We start from the raw sequence: 20,687 nt of genomic DNA on the forward strand, positions 1-20,687 counted from the left end.
ATTCACAAGAAATTCTCACCTTATCATGTTGAAAAGCACCTAGAGTAGTGATTGTTACCTCCTTTTCATCAACTAAATGCTCAGACTCTAGTTCTGGTGAATGTTCAACTCCATGTAGTGATTCTTGGGTGCTTGGCTCTATAGCACAAATCGCTACACTTACATCCTCAATTCTTGGTGATTCTTGGGGTAATGCTTCCAGTAAGCATTCCCCTACACTTAAATCATCTTCTGCATCATTCACAACATTTATAGCAACAACATTAGTAGAATCAGAAATTTTAACATCTACATCATCATCACCAATAAAACTAGATAAATCTTGTGAATAAATGGAAGTAGGGTCAGGCCTGACAGAATCTCTACTCTCTATCTCTCCACTGGAGTTATGTGCTTGTAATTGATTGATGGACGATGCAATCTGATCCAATTGACTCTGAATATTCTGTATCCTTGCAAATTGTTGCTCTTGATACTCTCTCATTTGTTGCATAACTTCATTGAATTTCCACATTGATTTTTCAATTTGTTCTTGTGCATCCTCATACTGATATTCAGGCGCATAAATCCCAGTCTGAGGTTGATCATAATAACTCTGACTCCAATCTCCAAAATGCTGATAATATGGATCCATGATAAAAAGAATTTCCTATTCTTACACTGAAATACTAGCAAATAAAATTAGAAGACTTAGGAACAAATAAAATCAAACACATGGATATATAATCATGAAAGCAATCAAACAACAATCCTAAAAACACCGCTACAATTTCCCCGGCAACGGCGCCAAAATTTGATAACAAATCTGTCACACTCGTAAATCAAATTAATAATGTGTATTCACTGAACCCCTTCATTTCACATTAATGTTGTAGTAATGAGCCCAGGATCGAACCTCGAGGAACCAACGATAGGATGTAATCTAGGATTGTATTTTATTCCTATTTTTGGGATTTTTGATATAAAAATGAGGGATTTAAACTTTGAATCTAAATCTAACAATTGACAAGCAAGCAAATAAAAACATATCTAATGCATAAATGAAATCTACTTGTGTGCCAACAATCAAACCCAAACGCATTGCCACTCTACGTTGTGATTAAATTATTAACACACTTAAACTAAGAATAAAATAGCAAGACATAAATGAAACCTGATCTATAGCAAAATGTAAACCCTAACTTAGAACTTAAACACTAAACACTTAATCAAGCACAAATTAAACATAATTAAGCTTCAACAAGGTAATGAAATGCTAAATTACTTGCATAAAAACATAACAAATATAAAAGGAATCTGTTCTAAGGTATAAAACAATAGCAAAATGAAATAAAAGGGTAAATTAATCCATTCTCACAATCAATCTATCAAGCAATGCACTCTTGCCGTCACACAAGAGTGTCAAAATCGAGAACACCCAACTCCGGACCTCAATGAAGAACCTCAGCTGCATCTCAGTTCAAGGTATGCTCAACAACGCCGACGGACCACCCCCGCGAGCTGAAACAACCCTAAACCAAGAATGGCCCGAAATATGCAAATCTGATCTCTGGATCTGAATGAAAGCCGCGGATGATGGTATGCTGTCGGATGGAGCTCAGGAACACCGGAGGACCACCGTCGATAGTCGTTGATGTGAATCGGAGTCTCAGATTGGAGGAACACCTCCAAATCTGAGCTGAACAGAGGAATGCCGAGAGCCAAATTCCACTGGAGGGAACACCCTCCGATGGCTCCAGAAGATCGGGATGAGCTACCGTGAAACTCTCCACCGAGGTTGAAGCTTGAGAGGATGATCGGAGAAAGGAAAGGGGTCGGAATCCGGAAGAAGACGCACGCCAGGACGAAGCTGCGCGGAGGAGTCGACGAAGCAGAAAGAACACTGTAGCTTATGTTTTGAATTAGATCCAGATCTGAACGGACGGCTGAAATCGATTTGGAGCTTGATCAACAGTGAAAAGTCACTTAAAATCCGATCTGAAGGTACTGATCTTGATCTAAGGTCTGGATCTACTCTCCCTTAGGTCGGATCGACTAGATCTTCACTGGATGGTTCAGATCTGTCCAATCTTCGATGAATGACCCATAATGCTCCATAGCTTGATCGTCTCGTTTAAACTCCGATTCGAGCACAAATTCGGTCCAAATAGATCCAAATCCAAGATCCTTTGATGCCTACAAAATAAGAATCAAATATTAGCATCAAATAACATAAAAAATACAATAATTTGTAATTAGGTCCAAAATGTATACAATGCATAAAATGTGATGTAACCATGATTTAAACCTATAAAATCAACATCAAACCATGCATATATGAATCAAAATAATACAGTAAAATCATGGTTATCAGTCACTGTCTAAAAGGCATAGATATTTTTGTGACTACCATCAATCTACTTATCATGCTATCCATAAGTGTCATTATCAAGAGGTTTCGTCAAACAACCGAATCATGAGAAGCAAATAAAGGATCAGCCACGCCATCATCTCGAGGATCTCCTTCAAGTAGGAAGAGATGGGCAAACACTCAGACCAAACATTCGATCAACAACTTCAATGATACAACTTTCAAAGCCAATTCGTCGCTCTTCCTGACCGATCTGCCACTATCCTTGGTTGATCCACTACTCTTCAAATTTGAAGTTGTACCTCATCCAGCCTTGCTTTGAAATTTGAGATTATCGGCTCAAGTCATCTCAAAATAAGTATAAACTTGAATTTTATAGTTTAAATTTAGACTATATCCCTATACCTATCAAGTAGATGGTTAATATCTTCAAATGGTCGCTCGACTGGTATCTTCAAATGGTCGCTCGACCGATATCTCCAAATGGTCGCTCGGCCAATATCTCTAAATGGTTGCATGGTCGGTTGTTCTAGATTCATTAAGGCATGTCTCCCAACCCGACAAATAAGTCTGAAATTTGAATTTTATATTTTTACAATTTAAAATATATCTCTATCTTTAACACAACAAAAATTCCAAGGCGTTCGGGTCATAGTCATACCTCCTTAGTTCTCCAAGGCATTTGAGTCATACATCGTGCCTCCTTAGCTCTCCAAGGTATTCGGGTCATATATCGTGTCTCCTCAGCTCTCTAAGGCATTGCATTAGTTCTCCAAGGTATTCGGGTCATTCACGGTGCCTCCTTAACTCTCCAAGGTATTCAAGTCATACACTATGCCTCCCAGACTCTTGTGTCACTCGGCTAAATTATAAGAGAATCTAATCTCACACCTATGTCCCAAACTCTCATGTCGACCAGTCGAGTTATAAGCGAGCATGCTTTCGCGCCCATATTCCAAAGCATTCAAGTCATACACTGTGCATCCACTCTCTAAGGCATTTAGGTCATACACCGTGCCTCCAGACTCTCTTAGCGACCAACCGAGTCATAAGCGAGCATACCCTCCCACCCATGTTCTAAGACATTCAGGTCATATACTGTGCCTCCACTCTCCAAGGCATTCGGGTCATACACTGTGTCTCTAGACTCTCATGCTGACCGGTCGAGTTATAAGTGAACCTGCTCTTGTGTCTGTCCCAGACTCTCATGTCGATCGACGAAGTTATAAGTGAGCATACTCTCACACTTGTCCCAGACTCTCATACTGACTGACTAAGTTATAAGCGAGTTTGCCCACATACTCATGTTCCAACGCATTCAGGTTATACACTGCGCCTCCACTCTCCAAGGCATTCAAGTTATACACTGTGCCTCCAGACTCTTGTGTCGACTGGCCAAGTTATAAGCGAGTCTGCTCTTGTGCCTGTCCCAGACTCTCATGCCGACTAGTCGAGTTATAAATGAGCATGCCCTCGTGCCCATGTTCCAAGGAATTTAGGTTATATACTGTGCTTCCACTCTTCAAAGCATTCGGGTCATACACTGTGTGATAAAGAAACCTTGTAAATGGATCGCCTTGAAATTCAGCTTGGGGAAGGGTATTGACGCCACACTCAAGCAAGATGAGAAGGTGAGTGATAAGTCATGGAGTTTTGATCGCCACAAGTTGCCTTGATAAGTTCAAAATTAGTTCTTTGCCTAAGAACAAGAAGGAAGCTCTCACAAAAGAGAAACTCAAATTTTCATTCAAACTTACATGATTTGTCATACAAGAGTTCTCCTATTTAACATCCCTTAAGATCCCCTATGCACTAATTATGCAATAAATATCATGCTTGCATGCATGGGTTTTATTATCCACTAATGCAACCACTAATCCCTACTACTAGTTTAATGCAACCATGCATGCATGGTATTTGTTATACTAGCTTAGGAACTCTCAAAAATGCATTAAAAACACACAAAGGACATCAAAAGTCACTTTAGAAACCCCCCCCCCCCATGCATGCACACGAAAATGATCCTCATGTTAGTCCAATTTCACTTTCAAATTGAAGGAATGTGATCCACTTAGTTGTTGCCTCCATTGTGCATTGATCCTCCTTTTCCTTGAGCCTCATTATTAAGCCTTCCAAAGCTTGCTTCATTCTCTTAGTCTTGGACCTTGTCATGGGTCCCCCAATTCCCTTCAATGTCTCTTCTTGGCTCACATCATTCCCTCCTTCTTTAGGTGAATTCGTCCTCGAATTTAGGTCTTCATCTCCTACATCAAAAGGACTCAAATCAGCCACATTAAATGTTGCACTAACACCATACTCACCGGGCAAATCAATTTTGTAAGCATTGTCATTAATTCTTTCCAACACTTAGAATGGTCCATCTCCTCTTGGTTGAAGCTTTGATTTCCTTTGGGTAGGAAACCGTTCCTTCCTCATATGAACCCACACCCAATCACCGGGTTCAAGGACCACTCTTTTTCTCCCTTTATTGGCTCGATTTGCATATTGCTCCATTTTCTTCTCAATTTGAGCTTTAACTTGCTCATGAAGCTTCTTCACATATTCTGCCTTGGTTTTGCCATCCTTGTGAACTAAAGAAGAAGTGTTAGGTAAAGGAAGCAAATCAAGAGGTGTTAGTGGATTGAACCCATAAACAATCTCAAAAGGAGAAAATTGAGTAGTAGAATGGACCGCCCTATTATAAGCAAATTCAACATGAGGTAAACATACTTCCCAAGACTTAATGTTCTTCTTAATAATTGCTCTAAGAAGAGTAGAAAGTGTCCTATTTACCACCTCAGTTTGGCCGTCAGTTTGTGGGTGGCATGTGGTGGAGAAAAGAAGCTTTGTTCCCAGCTTGTTTCATAAGGTCCTCCAAAAATGGCTTAAAAATTTGGTGTCATGATCTGAAACAATGCTCCTAGGCATGCCATGAAGTCTTACCACCTCTTTGAAAAACAAATCTGCCACATGAGTTGCATCATCCACCTTGTGGCAAGGTATGAAGTGTGTCATCTTGGAGAATCTATCAACTACCACAAAAATGGAGTCCTTACCTTTTTGAGTACATGGTAGCCCTAAAACAAAATCCATAGACAAGTCAGTCCAAGGAAAATTAGGAATAGGCAAAGGCATGTAAAGTCCATGAGGTAATGTCTTAGATTTTGCTTTTCTACACACAATGCACCGTGCACAAAATTTCTGCACATCGTGTTTCATGTGTGGCCAATGAAAATGTTCAAGCAGCATTTCTAAGGTCTTTTGAACCCCAAAGTGTCCCATTAAACCCCCCTCATGTGCTTCCCTAACTAGCAATTTACGCATCGATCCTCTAGGCACACAAAGTCTGTTATTCTTAAACAAGTAGTTGTCATGCCTAACAAACCCATTTTGTGATTTCTTTTCACATGCAGCATATAATTGGGAAAACTCATTATCATGTACATACAATTCCTTAATATGTTCAAAGCCAAGCAATTTAGTTTCAAGTGTAGCTAACAAATTATACCTTCTTGAAAGTGCATCTGCTACAACATTTACCTTTCCTTGCTTATGCTTAATCACATAAGGAAATTGTTCAAGAAATTCAACCCATTTGGCATACCTTTTGTTGAGCTTCCCTTGCCCTTTCAAATACTTCAAAGATTCATGATCACTATGAATGATAAATTCTTTAGGTAAAAGATAATGCTGCCATGTTTGCAATGCTCTAATAAGGGCATACAATTCTATGTCATAAGTGGAATAGTTGAGGGTGGCACCACTTAATTTCTCACTAAAATATGCAATGGGATGACCATCTTGAAGTAAAACAACCCCAATACCCATATGAGATGCATCACATTCAATTTCAAATGATTTGGAAAAATCAGGTAAAGCAAGAATGGGTGCATGTGTGAGTTTATCCTTAAGTGTTTGAAATGCATTTTCTTGATTCTCTCCCCATCTAAAACCCATATTTTTCTTAACAATTTCATTTAGGGGTGCTGCCACTGTGCTGAAATCCTTCACAAACCTCCTATAGAAACTTGCCAACCCATGGAAGCTCCTAACCTCACTCACAGTTTTAGGAGTTGGCCATTCTCTAATGGCCTTAACTTTCCTTTCATCAACTTGCACTCCTTTAGAACTTATGACAAACCCAAGAAAAACCACATGATTAGTGCAAAAAGAACACTTTTCTAAGTTAGCATATAGTTTTTCCTTTCTAAGGACATGCAAGACAGATTGGAGATGTGCAATATGCTCAACAAAACTCTTGGAATATACCAAAATATCATCGAAGTATACTACCACAAATTTTTCAAGAAATTCTTGTAAGACATGGTTCATAAGCCTCATAAAAGTGTTTGGTGTATTAGTTAACCCAAAAGGCATTACCAACCATTCATACAATCCATATTTGGTTTTGAAAGTTGTTTTCCATTCATCCCCTTCCCTTATCCTAATTTGATGGTACCCACTTTTTAAATCAATTTTAGAAAAGAAGCAAGCACCATGCAATTCATCAAGCAAATCATCAAGTCTAGGGATTGGATGTCTATACCGAATTGTGATGTTGTTGATGGCTCTACAGTCAGTGCACATCCTCCATGTTCCATCCTTTTTAGGCACCAAAATTACGGGTACAGCACAAGGACTTAAACTTTCTCTAACCCATCCTTTTTGCAATAACTCCTCCACTTGATTTTGTATCTCCTTTGTTTCTTGAGGGTTGCTCCTATAAGCTGGCCTATTGGGTAGAGAAGCGCCAGGAATAAGGTCTATTTGGTGTTCAATTCCCCTCATTGGTGGCAATCCGTGAGGTACTTCCTTGGGAAACACATCTTGAAAATCCTGTAAAATAACAACAACTTCACTAGGCAAAGAGTTAGTATTAGATTCCAAGCAAGTTTCCTTGCACAAAAGAAGAAATATTGGTTGCCTTGTCAAATAAGCTTTCTTCACCTCACTTTCTCTTGTAAACAAATTTTCTATTTTTCTCTCTTTCTTTTCCTCATTCTTTCTTTTCTTTTGAATTTTGTCCTCAAAATCAAGTATTTTCTTTTGCACACACTCTTTCTTTTTCTTATGCTTTCGCTCTTCTTTTTCTCTTTTCTCTCTCATTTTTATTTGATCCTCACAAACCTCCCTAGGTGATAATGGTACAAGTGTAACTTTATGAGAATTGTGGACAAAAGAGAACTTGTTGGAGAATCCATCATGGTGAGCTCGCCTATCAAACTTCCAAGGTCTTCCAAGAAGAATGTGGCTTGCCTCCATAGGCACAATATCACATAGAACTTGATCTTCATATTTGCCAATGGAGAAATTAATCAACACTTGCTGGTTCACTACCAATTCACCACTATTACTTAGCCATTGGAGTTTATATGGTCTTGCATGTGGTGTAGTCTTGAGGTTGAGTTTGGTGACCAACCTAGTGCTTGCCACATTGGTGCAACTTCCACCATCAATGATCATAGAGCATGTCTTTCCTTGAATAAGGCAGCGGGTATGAAAAATATTTTCTCTTTGATCCTCCTCATGCTCCTTGGCTTGGCTTCCCAATAATCTCCTAACCACCAAGAGATCTCCATCTTGCGCATAGGCTGCTCCATCATTTTCTTCATCGCTTGAGGAAGAGGAATGAGAAGAAATTTCTTCACTAGAGATACTCCCATTATCCCTCACCACCATAGTCTTCTTATTCGGGCATTCGGATGCAATATGACCTTTTCCCAAACACCTAAAACACTTGACATCCCTACTCTTAGAAGTGGAAGAAGAGGTAGTAGGAATAGGCTTCTTAATGCTTGCTGCCTCCTTAGAATTTGAAGAAGAACCCTCCTTCTTTGGCTTGTCTTTCCAACTTGAAGAGTAGTTTGGAGAAGATGATTTCTTCATAACACCCTTTCTCTTTAATTGTTGCTCTATTTTCATTGCTTGATGCACTAAGTCGTCAAGCTCCACATAATGTTGTAACTCCACAATGTCTCGGTTTAGGCCATGGAGAAACCGAGCCATGGTAGCTTCCCTATCTTTCACAATATTGGCCCTAATCAAAGCCACCTCCATCTCCTTGTAGTAATCATCCACACTCCTATTCCCTTGGGTGAGTCTTTGCAATTTGTTGTGCAATTCCCTATGGTAGTGGGAAGACACAAATCTCCTTCTCATCAAAGTCTTCATTTCGTCCCAAGTGTTGATAGGATGCTCTCCATACCTTCTTCTCTCCTTTTGCAATTGATCCCACCAAATTAAGGCATAATCGGTGAACTCAAGGGCAGCCACCTTTACTTTCTTTGCATCATTGTAATTGTGGCATGAGAAAATTTGTTCTATTTTCATCTCCCATGCAAGATATGTTTCAGGATCATTCCTCCCTTGGAAGGAAGGTATCTGGACTTTCACACCTCCTAGATCATCTTCTCGTCTATGGTCTCTACCTCCTCTTTCACATCTTCTTCCCCCTTCATGCCTCCTTCTTTCTCTTGGTGAATCATATAATGGTTCACTTTGACGAAATTCTTCATGATTAGAATTGCCCCCATGGTTGGAAACTTTTTCTCCTTCAAATCGGTCCATCCTTTCATGTATTTCTTCAAGTTGTCCTTGAAGTATTCTCTCAAATTGTTGAGTAAGTGCCTCCATTTGAAGCCTGTTAAGATCTCGCCTAGGGGAATGAGGTGATCTTTCCCCACTCATGCTTGCAACAAAAGAAGATGACAAGAAAAATTACAAAAGAAATGTTAGAAGGACCTCACCACTCTACTCACGTGGTTACACTCAAATTTATCCACTCAGCTTCCTTTATAAGCTCTTAAGGAAAGAACCTTATCAATATCTTTATCAAGACAACAAGTAGACAATCAAGTGAATAAGAAACCAACAAGAGAAATATGAGTAGAACAAGAGAAATAAACGGATAAAACGAGAAATTCAGCAATGATCAAGAGCAATGAAAGGAATATATCTTTGAATTCAGATTTCACAAAGAAAGAATATTGAGTCCTTTCAATTCACAATTCCTCCTCCTCCTTTTTTTTTTTTTCAATTAGAAACCAATGTCTCTAATGATTCCTTTTTTTTTTTTTTTTCAAATTTTCCTTCTTTTTTTCTTTTTCTTTTTTTTAGTTGAGGACCCAAATAGAGAATAGAAATTTATGATAGATAGGGATGGAGAGATCAACAAAGATGGACAACAAAGATGAAAACAAGACACAAACCTAAAAATCAATGAGCCAAGGCTCTGATACCAAATGATAAAGGAAGCCTTGTAATTGGATCGCCTTGAAATTCAGCTTGGGGAAGGGTATTGATGCCACACTCAAGCAAGATGAGAAGGTGAGTGATAAGTCATGGAGTTTTGATCGCCACAAGTTGCCTTGATAAGATCGAAATTAGTTCTTTGCCTAAGAACAAGAAGGAAGCTCTCACAAAAGAGAAACTCAAATTTTCATTCAAACTTACATGATTTGTCATACAAGAGTTCTCCTATTTAACATCCCTTAAGATCCCCTATGCACTAATTATGCAATAAATATCATGCTTGCATGCATGGGTTTTATTATCCACTAATGCAACCACTAATCCCTAATACTAGCTTAATGCAACCATGCATGCATGGTATTTGTTATACTAGCTTAGGAACTCTCAAAAATGCATTAAAAACACACAAAGGACATCAAAAGTCACTTTAGAAAAACCCCCCCATGCATGCACACGAAAATGGTCCTCATGTTAGTCCAATTTCACTTTCAAATTGAAGGAATGTGATCCACTTAGTTGTTGCCTCTATTGTGCATTGATCCTCCTTTTCCTTGAGCCTCATTATTAAGCCTTCCAAAGCTTGCTTCATTCTCTTAGTCTTGGACCTTGTCATGGGTCCCCCAATTCCCTTCAATGTCTCTTCTTGGCTCACATCACTGTGTCTCCAGACTCTCGTGTCGACTGGTCGACTTATAAGTGAACCTGCTCTCGTGTCTGTCCCAGACTCTTGTGCTGACTAGTTGAGTTATATGAGAGTCTGCTCTTGTACCTATCCCAAACTCTTGTGTCGACTAACCGAGTTATAAGAGAGCATGCCCTCGCGCCTATGTTCCAAAGTATTTAGATCATACACTGTGCCTCCATTCTCCAAGGCATTCGGATCATACATCGTACCTTCAGACTCTCGTGCCAACCGACCAAGTTATAAGTGAGCTTGCTCTCACGCCTGTCCCAGACTCTCATTCTGACTGACTAAGTTATAAGTAAGCTTGCTCTCATGCCTGTTCCAAACTCTCATGTCGACCAACCAAGTTATAAGGGAGCATGCCCTTGTGTCCATGTTCTAAGGCATTCAGGTCATACACTATGCCTCCACTCTCCAATGCATTCGGGTTATACACCGTGCCTCCAGACTCTTGTGCCGACCAGTTGAGTTATAAGAGATCCTGCTCCCATGCTTGTCCCAAACTCTCGTGCTGACCAGCCGAGTTATAAGCGAGCCTGCTCTCGCACCTATTCTAGACTCTCATGTCAACCGACCGAGTTATAAGTGAGCTTGCTCTCACGCCTCAGTTCCAGACTCTCGTGTCTCTCCGCCAAGTTATAAGTGAGCATGCTCTTGCACCTATCCTAGACTCTCGAGCCAATCGGTCGAGTTATAAGCGAGTCTGCTCTCACACCCCAGTTCCAGATTCTCGTGCTAACAGATTGAGTTATAAGCAAGCATACTCTCACTCCCAAGTTCCAGACTTTTATACTGCTCGACCGAGTTATAAGCGAGTCTATTCTCACGGCCAAGTCCTAGACTCTCGTGTCGTACAACCGAGTTATAAGCAAGTCTGCCCTCGCACCTGTTCCAAACTCTTGTGTCACTCGACCAAGTTATAAGCGAGCTTGCCCGCGCGCTTGTTCCAGACTCTTGTTTTGCTCGATAGAGTTATAAGCAAGTCTGCCCTCACACCTATTCAAGACTCTCGTGCCGACCTGTCAAGTTATAAGCGAGGCTACTCTCGCGCTTGTCCCAGACTTTCGTGTCGACTAGCCAAGTTATAAGCAAGTCTGCTCTCACGTCTGTCCTAGACTCTCGTGCCTTACAACTGAGTTATAAACAAGCCTGCTCTCACGCCTATGTCCTAGACTCATACCATTCGGCCGAGTTATAAGTGAGCATGCTCTCACGTCTATGTCCCAGACTCTCATGCTGCTCGACCAAATTATAAGTGAGCTTACTCTCTCACCTGTTCTCAACCCTTACCATAACTATGAACTATTCGAATGGGCAAGGATCCCAGCATAGAACTCAAATGGCAGAAATAGGACTGAGCGTCCAAGCCAATGACACAAAAGAACACAAGTGTCTAGTCAGTTGAGCTTGTAGTCTCCTTCAACTAGGCTTAAAGAGAATACTAGTGATACGACGAGTAAAGTTAGACCCTCGAAGTGGGGTTTAACGTCAAGAAAGTCGGCTGATGTGGTGGTCAAATTCAAGAATGGGTCAACTCTTGGGTCGTATCAATGTCATGTCTAAATAAGTCCAGTGTCATCGCTAAGTGCTCTAGCCGACCAGACCAAAGGGTTGATCAGATACGCTAGGTGAATCGCTCGGTTGGACCGGACTTTATACTCAAGTATAGCGGTTGAGTGCAAGATGAACCCTCGACATAAAGTCCGAGCGGATGCTGAATCCCCAACAACCCAATCAGCTCAAAGGTTGGTTGGACTTTAAGGGCTCAACTCCCCACTTCTCTAAATGCAAAACTCTCAACTTACATTCGCTCATCCCTAGAGCCGATCTGACCTATAGGGCTTAGCTTCTCAGTCATGGGCATGACCTTAGCTTACATCCTCATAGCCCCAAGGTCAGTCGAACATCTAGGGCCTAGTTCCCCACATGAGCATGGCTCCTAATCTACAGTTGGTTAGCCTAGAGCCAGTTGGACTTTCTCTAAGAGATAACATTGCCAAATAATTGTAATAACTTGTCAAGGAATGTGTCATTACTCTGACATATGCATGTAATGGAGTCTTCCTTCACCTATAGGAAGGTTGTCGTATGATCCGGCGATAAGGACGGGGGACCCTCGTTGGCGGAAGGTCAACGGCACACGGAGGTCAAAGGTCAGGAGATTCAACCCTCGTGCATGGCCGACCGGACGAAGCGGGTCGACCGTTCGGGCGATGCAGGCCGACCGGCCGTAAGTCCCCTGAACCGAATGAAGACAACCCGACTGAGGGTCAGGTTTCCGATGCTCAAAGGTAAAAAGGTTTTAAGGCCGAGCGAGGTGTCCGTTCAGTCGGGGCACCAGGTAACAGAGGCAAGAGCAATCTCATCCGAACATACGGCTGGGAGTTATCCCGGTCGGACCGATACCTATAACCGACGACAGAAGTAATACACCTGCCGAGTGGCCGACCTGCTCGGCCCTGGAATAGACAGGGAACGCAAGAGGACAAAGGAGACAGGGGATAACATCATCCTCGAGACACCTGCCGCCGACAAGCAGCAGAGTTGGCGGCCGAGCCGTACACAAGATCATACGGTGGAAGCTTCCACCGTCACATCCGGAATATGCTCGGACGATTGCGGAATGGCGCCAGAGGTACTTTACTGACACAGGCTCGTTAAGGTATGTTTGGGGAAGCGTGCATGCATCGGGAAGTGTTCCCGCGCTTCCCCGGGGTCCTATATAAGGACCCCCAGACGTTGACGAAGGTATGTGCAACTCTTTACTGTAGCCACATTACGCTGCCTCTCTCGTTGCCTGACTTGAGCGTCGGAGGGCCGTCGCCGGGAAACCCCTCCCAGCTCGGCTTCTTTGCAGGTTCGCCAGAGAGCTACACCACCAGTCGGAGACAGCGAAGCGTGCCACGTCCCCAGCGTCCGTCGACTCAGCGCTCGGACAGGATCAAATTGGCGCCGTCTGTGGGAACACACCTGAATCCGAGCCAAGAAGATGGAAGAAGCTGGATGTCAACTTCTGGTAACGCTCTCTCCCGAAGAGCTCGAAGCACTCATCCAAGCGCGAGCAACGAAAATCGTGGAGCAGCAGCAGAAAGCTCAGGTCGAGCGGGCAGTGCAGCAGGTGACATCAGCCTCGGGGGGTCGAGCCCCACCCGAAGACAGACAGGAGCAGCTCTTAATATGGGGGCAAAATAAGGGGTCGGCCGGCACTCAGATGGGGGCGCCGCCCGCCCCGATACCTTTTCATCGGGCTCTGTTCCAGACGCCCTTGGAGGCAGCGCAAGCCAATCAAGACAAGAGATCTTCATCGGACGAAGCACCCGTCCGGGACGTCAGAAAAGGAAAGGCGCCCCGAACAGACTCGTCGTTTGAGCGGATCAACCGACAATTCTCAGAGGTCATTCTTCGCGATCCACTGCCGAGGCATTATGTGCCCCCTGCGATCAGGGAGTACAACGGAACAACCCACCCAAATGACCACCTGGGTAAGTTCGACAGCACCGCCACTCTGCACCAATACACAGATGGTGTGAAATGTCGAGTGTTCCTCACCACGCTTTCAGGATCGGCACATCGGTGGTTTCGGAGACTGTCGGACGACTCCATCACAAGTTTCAAGGAATTCCGAACGGCGTTCCTCCATCATTTTGCAAGCAGCAGGCGCCACCAGAAGACAAGCGTCAACCTGTTTGCCATCAAGCAAGGCGCAAGGGAGCCGCTCCGAACGTACATTCAGCGCTTTAACCAGGTGGCCATGGACATTCCAACGGTCACCTCGGAAACAATGATGAACGCGTTCACGCAAGGGCTCGTGGACGGTGACTTCTTCTGCTCGCTCATCCGGAAGCCGCCCCGGGACTACGACCACATGCTGCACAAGGCCAACGAATACATCAATGTGCAGGAAGCCCAGGCGGCGAGAAGAAAAGAAGCCCTGAGTAACCAACCAGCTTTCGCCGAGCGGAAGCAGCCCATCAGTCACTAGCCACCCAGAGGACCGCGAGCTGAAGCCGTCCGTCCTCATCAGCACACTCGGCCGCACGCCGTCCAGCAAGTCGCGGTTGATCGGCCCAAGCCCAGGGGGAAGGTATGGACCCCGATGTTTTGTTCACTCCATCAGTCGGCTACTCACAACACCCGTGACTGTCGGAGCCTCCCCCCCCATCGCTCATCCCGCGCCGAGGAGTTATCGCCGCCGATCGCCTTGACCAGACTGACAACATCGACAACGGAGCCCCGTTCAAAGGATAGAAAGGAGATCCCCCGAGCGGCAGCATCGTTAGCAGCCCGGAGCTCACCATCGGGCATCACACGAACGACCTTGACCTTCCGCTCGGAAGGAGGAAAATAGGGGCAACGCATCTCGGGGAGAGATCAACATCATCGCCGGAGGCCCGACTGGCGGAGATTCCAATAGAGCCAGAAAGGCACACGCAAGGCAACTGAGGATCCACGCGGTCGGCTGCAGCTAGGAAAGGGCGAGCGGACCCGAGATCAGCTTCGGGACCAGGGACCTCGAAGGAGTTGAAGTCCCTCACGATGACGCCCTGAGCATTCGAGCGATAATAGCCAATTATACTATTCACCACATTTTCATTGACACAGGCAGCTCGGTCAACATAATATTCAAGAATGCCTTCGACCAACTGCAAATCGACCGAGCTGAACTACTACCAATGATGACCCCCCTCTACGGATTCACGGGAAATGAAGTCTTGCCGGTCGGCCAAGTCCTGCTGGCTATATCGCTGGGAGAAGAGCCGCTCAGAAGGACGAGGACCACAAGCTTCATTGTGGTTGATGCTCCTTCGGCGTACAATGTTATCTTGGGACGACCGGCGCTCAACGAGTTTCGGGCGGTCGTCTCTACCTTCTGCCAGAAGATCAAGTTCCCGGTGGAAGATCAAGTAGGGAAGGTGCGGGGAGACCAACTGACGGCTTGGAGATGCTATGTGGAGATAGTCCGAGCCGAATCCAAGTCCACTCAGAAAGTGCCGCGAGTAGAGGTAAATACTATAACCGAGAAACCTCCTTCTTTGGTTTATGAAGAGAAAGAGGAGGTGCAGATTGACTCTTCCCGACCGGAGGCCACCACCTTCATAGCATCCGATCTGGAGGAGAAGCAGAAGGAGAAGCTATAAGAATAGAGCAAAGGCATAAGCATCGTGCGCCCATCGGATAGTTGTATAAAGGATGGTGAAGACCCCGTGCCATTCGGCCGGGCGTATATTATCCGAGCCAAATGCTTGATGGCGAAGACCCCGTGTCGTTCGGCCGGGCGTATATTATCCGAGCCAAAGGCTCGATGGCGAAGACCCCATGCCGCTCGGCCGGGAATATATTATCCGAGCCATAGGCTCGATGGCGAAGATCCCGTGTCGTTCGGCCGAGAATATATTATCCGAGCCATAGGCTCGATGGCGAAGACCCCGTGTTGTTCGGTCGGGCGTATCTTATCCGAGCTATAAGCTCATTATTGAAGACCGTCGAGCAGCGACGTTAAATCTTAGAGTCGAACCGGCGACTATAAACCCCCTAGCCTGAAGACCGTCGAGCAGCGACGTTAAATCTTAGAGTCGAACCGGCGACTATAAACCCCCCGGCTTGAAGACCGTCGAGCAGCGACGTTCAATCTTAGAGTCGAACCGGCGACTATAAACCCCCCAGCCTGAAGACCGTCGAGCAGCGACGTTAAATCTTAGAGTCGAACCGGCGACTATAAAACCCCCGGCTTGAAGACCGTCGAGCAGCAACGTTAAATCTTAGAGTTGGACCGGCGACTATAAATCCCCCGGCTTGAAAACTGTCGAGCAGCGACGTTAAATCTTAGAGTCGGACCGGCGACTATAAACCCCCCGGCTTGAAGACCGTCGAGCAGCGACGTTAAATCTTAGAGTCGAACCGGCGACTATAAACCCCCGGCTTGAATACCGTCGAGCAGTAACGTTAAATCTTAGAGTCGGACCGGCGACTATAAACCCCCCGGCTTGAAGACCGTCGAGCAGCGACGTGAAATTTTAGAGTCGGACCAGCGACTATAAACCCCCCGGCCGGAAGACCGTCGAGCAACGACGTTAAATCTTAGAGTCGGACCGGCGACAATAAACCCTCCGGCTTGAAGACCGTCGAGCAGCAACGTTAAAATCTAGAGTCGGACCGGCGACTATAAACCCCCCGGCTTGAAGGCCGTCAAGCAGCGACGTTAAATTTTAGAGTCGAATCGGCGACTATAAACCCTCCGGCTTGAAGATCGTCGAACTCTGACGTTAAACCCTAGAGTCGAACCGGCGACTATAAACCCCCCGGTCGGAAGACCGTCGAGCAGCGACGTTAAACCTTGGAGTCGAACTGGTGACTATAAACCCTCTAGCCAAAAAAAAAATAATAAAAAAAAGGTCGACACGTGAGTTGAGAGGCCGATCGGCCAAGTTACCAAAGGTACTTCGTGAACATCTAACGGGGATTCCATTTAAAGAAGTGGGGGTGTTCAGGCGAGCGGCCTAGTTATAGAGAATACTTCGTGAAAAATTCCTTTGGAAAGCAAGGCAAGACAAGAAACGATTAACGAGAAGAAAAAGGGGGAGACGCGAACGACAGTAGTTCGCGCTCCGATCGGAGGACACAAGTATTGACAAAGTAAAAAGACGGCATATCTTCATTAAAATTCAGGCCCTTAGAGCCGATCGGAAGGGTTACAAAAAACACTACTCAAGGAAATCATAAACGCTCCTCACTCTATGGGCTCGAAGATGGACTCCGGAACAACTTCCAGCAGGCCGGCCATGTCTTGAGGAGGAATAGAGGTCTCCTCAGGGAGATGGCCCTTGGCCTTCAGGTAAACAGTTGTCGCCCGGATGGCCCCTTCGAAGGACAGAACTAGCCGATCGCTAAACTTGTCACCAAATGCGTCCGATCGAAGGTAGTTCTGTTTCATCACCTTGAAGCGGTCAGCTTCTCCGTCCTGGTATTCCTTTAGCGCCGCTCGGGAGGCGTCGAGAGCTCCTTGGAGATCCCTCTTATCTGTCTGCAGTTTAGCTTCAGTGGCAGATCGGCTCTCTTTCTCAGCAGATAGCAGGTCGGTTAATTCTGTAACGCGCTACTCCAGCGCTCGGACCTGCACCTTCATTGCGTCCAGATCAGCAACGGCCCTATTTTTCTGTTGGTGGCCACAGTGATCTGGTGGTCATGGGACTTGACTTGGGGTTCGAGTCCAACTACCCTGGTTTCCAAGCCGGAAGATTTGTGCCGCTCGGTCACTAGTAGTTTTTCTATCTGGGTCAGCTCGGACCTAAGCGTAGCATACGAGGGCCCCTCAGTCAGCGCCCCTCCAGAAATTTGGAGTTTCTTCAACTCCTCCTCCAGTTCGGCTAAACGATTGCTGACCGCAATTTTCTCCACCCATTGCTGCGTTCGGATGAGATAATGCCAAGAACCTGGTGAAGTCGTCATAATAGCGTGCTAAGAAACATACCCCGGTGGCTTCCTGCATATGGCTGCTAGCTGACCGGGAGTCATCAGGGCAACTCGAGCCCTCGCATCTTCCCACGTCTTGGCAAGCGGCCCCTGGATAGTAACTTGATGCTCGGGAGTAGTAGGCTGATCCGTCGCTAGAAGGAACTCCTCGGTGGGAAGACGGAGGATGAACTTGATCACTCGACGACCGCTCGGATCTGATTGGGAAGAAACAGCTCGACTAGATGACTTGCCGAGCGGCGCAGAAATAATGTCTGAGTGTTTGAGCCGAAGGTGAACCCACGGCAAAGAACTAACGGGTTGCGCCCCAATTGAAACTGATGGCTGGTCGAGCTGGGAGGGAGTCCGATCAGACGAGATGGCCTCTTGTGCGGCGGGTAGCGGGTTGATTGCCTCTAAGGGGGCGTCAACTGGCCCAATCACTGGCTCTGCATGCGCAATGGCCGTCCGGCGTCGCTTGCGTATTATCAGTGGGGAATCGCCTGCCGACCGCTCCGCGTCCTCGGACATAGGCTGCTGACCGACCGAAGAGACAGCATCCCCGGCCGCTCCACTTGCAAGGACCTGAGCGGCAGACTCTCGGGCCTCAGTTGGAGTTCCTCCGCTTTCGCCCTCATGCGAGCCGACCGGCTCGATGCCTCGACCGACCATCTCCTTGGCTGCCACCGCCTCAATTTTGGCTGCCTTCAACTTCAGTCGATCAGCAACCTTGGCATGCCACATGATGTCAGCTGTATAACAGAAGAATAAATGAGTTAGACCAAAAGAAAAAAGGACAAGGAAAGTGCTTACCCATGCTACTCGGGAGGTTCGTTCGGATCGGGCTCAAGCCGAATACGTACAACACCCCCTCGTGAAGTAGTTTATCGATACTGAACCTCTGGTCGGCCAGTAGATTGGCTGCATGGAGATAATCCAACTGGCTCTTGTATTTACCGAGGTCAGGCGGGCTCGGCACGGTGGTCTGGCATTGGGTGCGAAAGGATGGCAGTTCGGGAAAGCGAAGGTAAAAATAATTTTCCTTCCAGTGCTTGTTCGAAGTAGGCATCTTATCAAAGAAGACGAGGCCGATCCGCGACTGGGAGAGGAAAGTACCCCACTCGGACTGTTTGGGATAGTAAAAGTAATGGAAAACTTTGGGGACTAAGGGAATGCCATGCAGCTTGAAAAGGATTACTACGCCGCACAGCAACCTAAAAGAGTTGGGGACAAGTTGGCCGAGCGGGATGCAGAAATAATTACAAACCTCCTTGATAAAAGAATGTAGAGGGAAGCGCAGACCGGCCACGAATAGGTCGCGGAAGAAGCAAACCGTGCCGATCAGCGGATTGTGGGGCCGATCGGAAGAGGTGGCTAAAACCAGTCTATGGTCAGGAGGTAGTTCAAATTCGTTGAGGAAGCATCCCGCGTCAGTCTCATCAAACCGGCTTACCATGGTCATATACCATAGGCCAGGAGGAGGATCAGAAGGCTGCGAGGTGCTAGCCATCGCCGGAACAGTAGCAAGGAAGGAAGGATCAAGGAAAGAAAAATGAAACGAAACTATATTGAACGAATGCAAAGACCACCAGAAGGGAGAAAGCGGAAGAAAGTAGAGATAGGAGAAGGCTTACTGGGAGCAAAGTGTGAAGGAGAAGGTCGAAAGTTCGTCGGAACACCGAGGCAAGCGAACGTCGGGAAGATGGTCGCGAGAGGAATCACCAAAAACGCGAAGGCAAGAATGATGGAAGGAGGGTCAGCGTCGGTGCTTCATAAACCCCGGGCTCAGTCCACCACAACCGTCCAATCCAGGTCATCGAAAGGAGCAATGACATCGGACCGTCGGATTTGAACCAACGCCTGTCCAATCGAAGCTGATGCCCTCGTCGTACGATGACGGCGGACTTGCCAGGTGGCGATCAGCAATTGGGTGGCATTTAATGAGCGCCATTACTCGCGCGTGGGCAGCTTAATAAGGATTGGCACGAATTCCGAGGAGACCTGACGACTCCGACCACCCCCAAAACAGTAGAGCAACAAGCAGCGAATGGAAATCAAAACTACAAGTCATAGCCATCAACTCGCCGATCGGCCTAAGGGGCCTCCTAGAGCCAATCGGAAATACACTTTCAGGAGCGGCAAAGTGAATGTCGCTCAACCAAACTCATAGTCCAGTCAGTCGGACTTAGAGCCACCTTCGACTAGACTTGAAGGGGAGGCATGTGATCCGGTGATAAGAACGGGGGACCCTCGTTGGCGGAAGGTCAACGGCACGCGGAGGTCAAAGGTCAGGAGATTCAACCCTGGGGCATGGCCGACCGGACGAAGCGGGCCGACCGTTCGGGCGATGCAGGCCGACTGGCCGTAAGTCCCCTGAACCGAATGAAGACAACCCGACTGGGGGTCGGGTTTCCGATGCTCAAAGGTAAAAAGGTTTTAAGGCCGAGCGGGATGTCTGTTCGGCCGGGGCACCAGGTAACAGAGGCAGGAGCAATCTCATCCGAGCATACGGCCGGGAGTTATCCCGGTCGGACCGATACCTATAACCGGCGACAGAAGTAATACGCCTGCCGAGCGGCCGACCCGCTCGACCCTGGAACAGACAGGGAACGCAAGAGGACAAAGGAGACAAGGGATAACATCATCCTCGAGACACCTGCCGCCGACAAGCAGTAGAGTTGGCGGCCGAGCCATACACAGGATTATACGGTGGAAGCTTCGACCGTCACATCCGGGATATGCTCGGACGATTGCGGAATGGCGCCAGAGGTACTTTACTGACACAGGCTCGTTAAGGTATGTTTGGGGAAGCGTGCACGCATCGGGAAGCGTGCCCGCGCTTCCCCGTGGTCCTATATAAGGACCCCCAGACGTCGACGAAGGTATGCGCAACTCTTTACTGTAGCCACATTACGTTGTCTCTCTCGTTGCCTGACTTGAGCGTCGGAGGGC

General features: G+C 46.2%; 1 pseudogene; it reads right to left on the bottom strand.

The window, feature by feature from the left end:
* Nucleotides 1-4,468: 4,468 nt before the first annotated feature.
* On the bottom strand, nucleotides 4,469-8,635 carry LOC122039951 (annotated as a pseudogene).
* Between the last annotated feature and the right edge of the window lie 12,052 nt (nucleotides 8,636-20,687).

This window comes from Zingiber officinale, chromosome 2A (assembly GCF_018446385.1).
Source record: "Zingiber officinale cultivar Zhangliang chromosome 2A, Zo_v1.1, whole genome shotgun sequence".
NCBI lineage: Eukaryota > Viridiplantae > Streptophyta > Magnoliopsida > Zingiberales > Zingiberaceae > Zingiber > Zingiber officinale.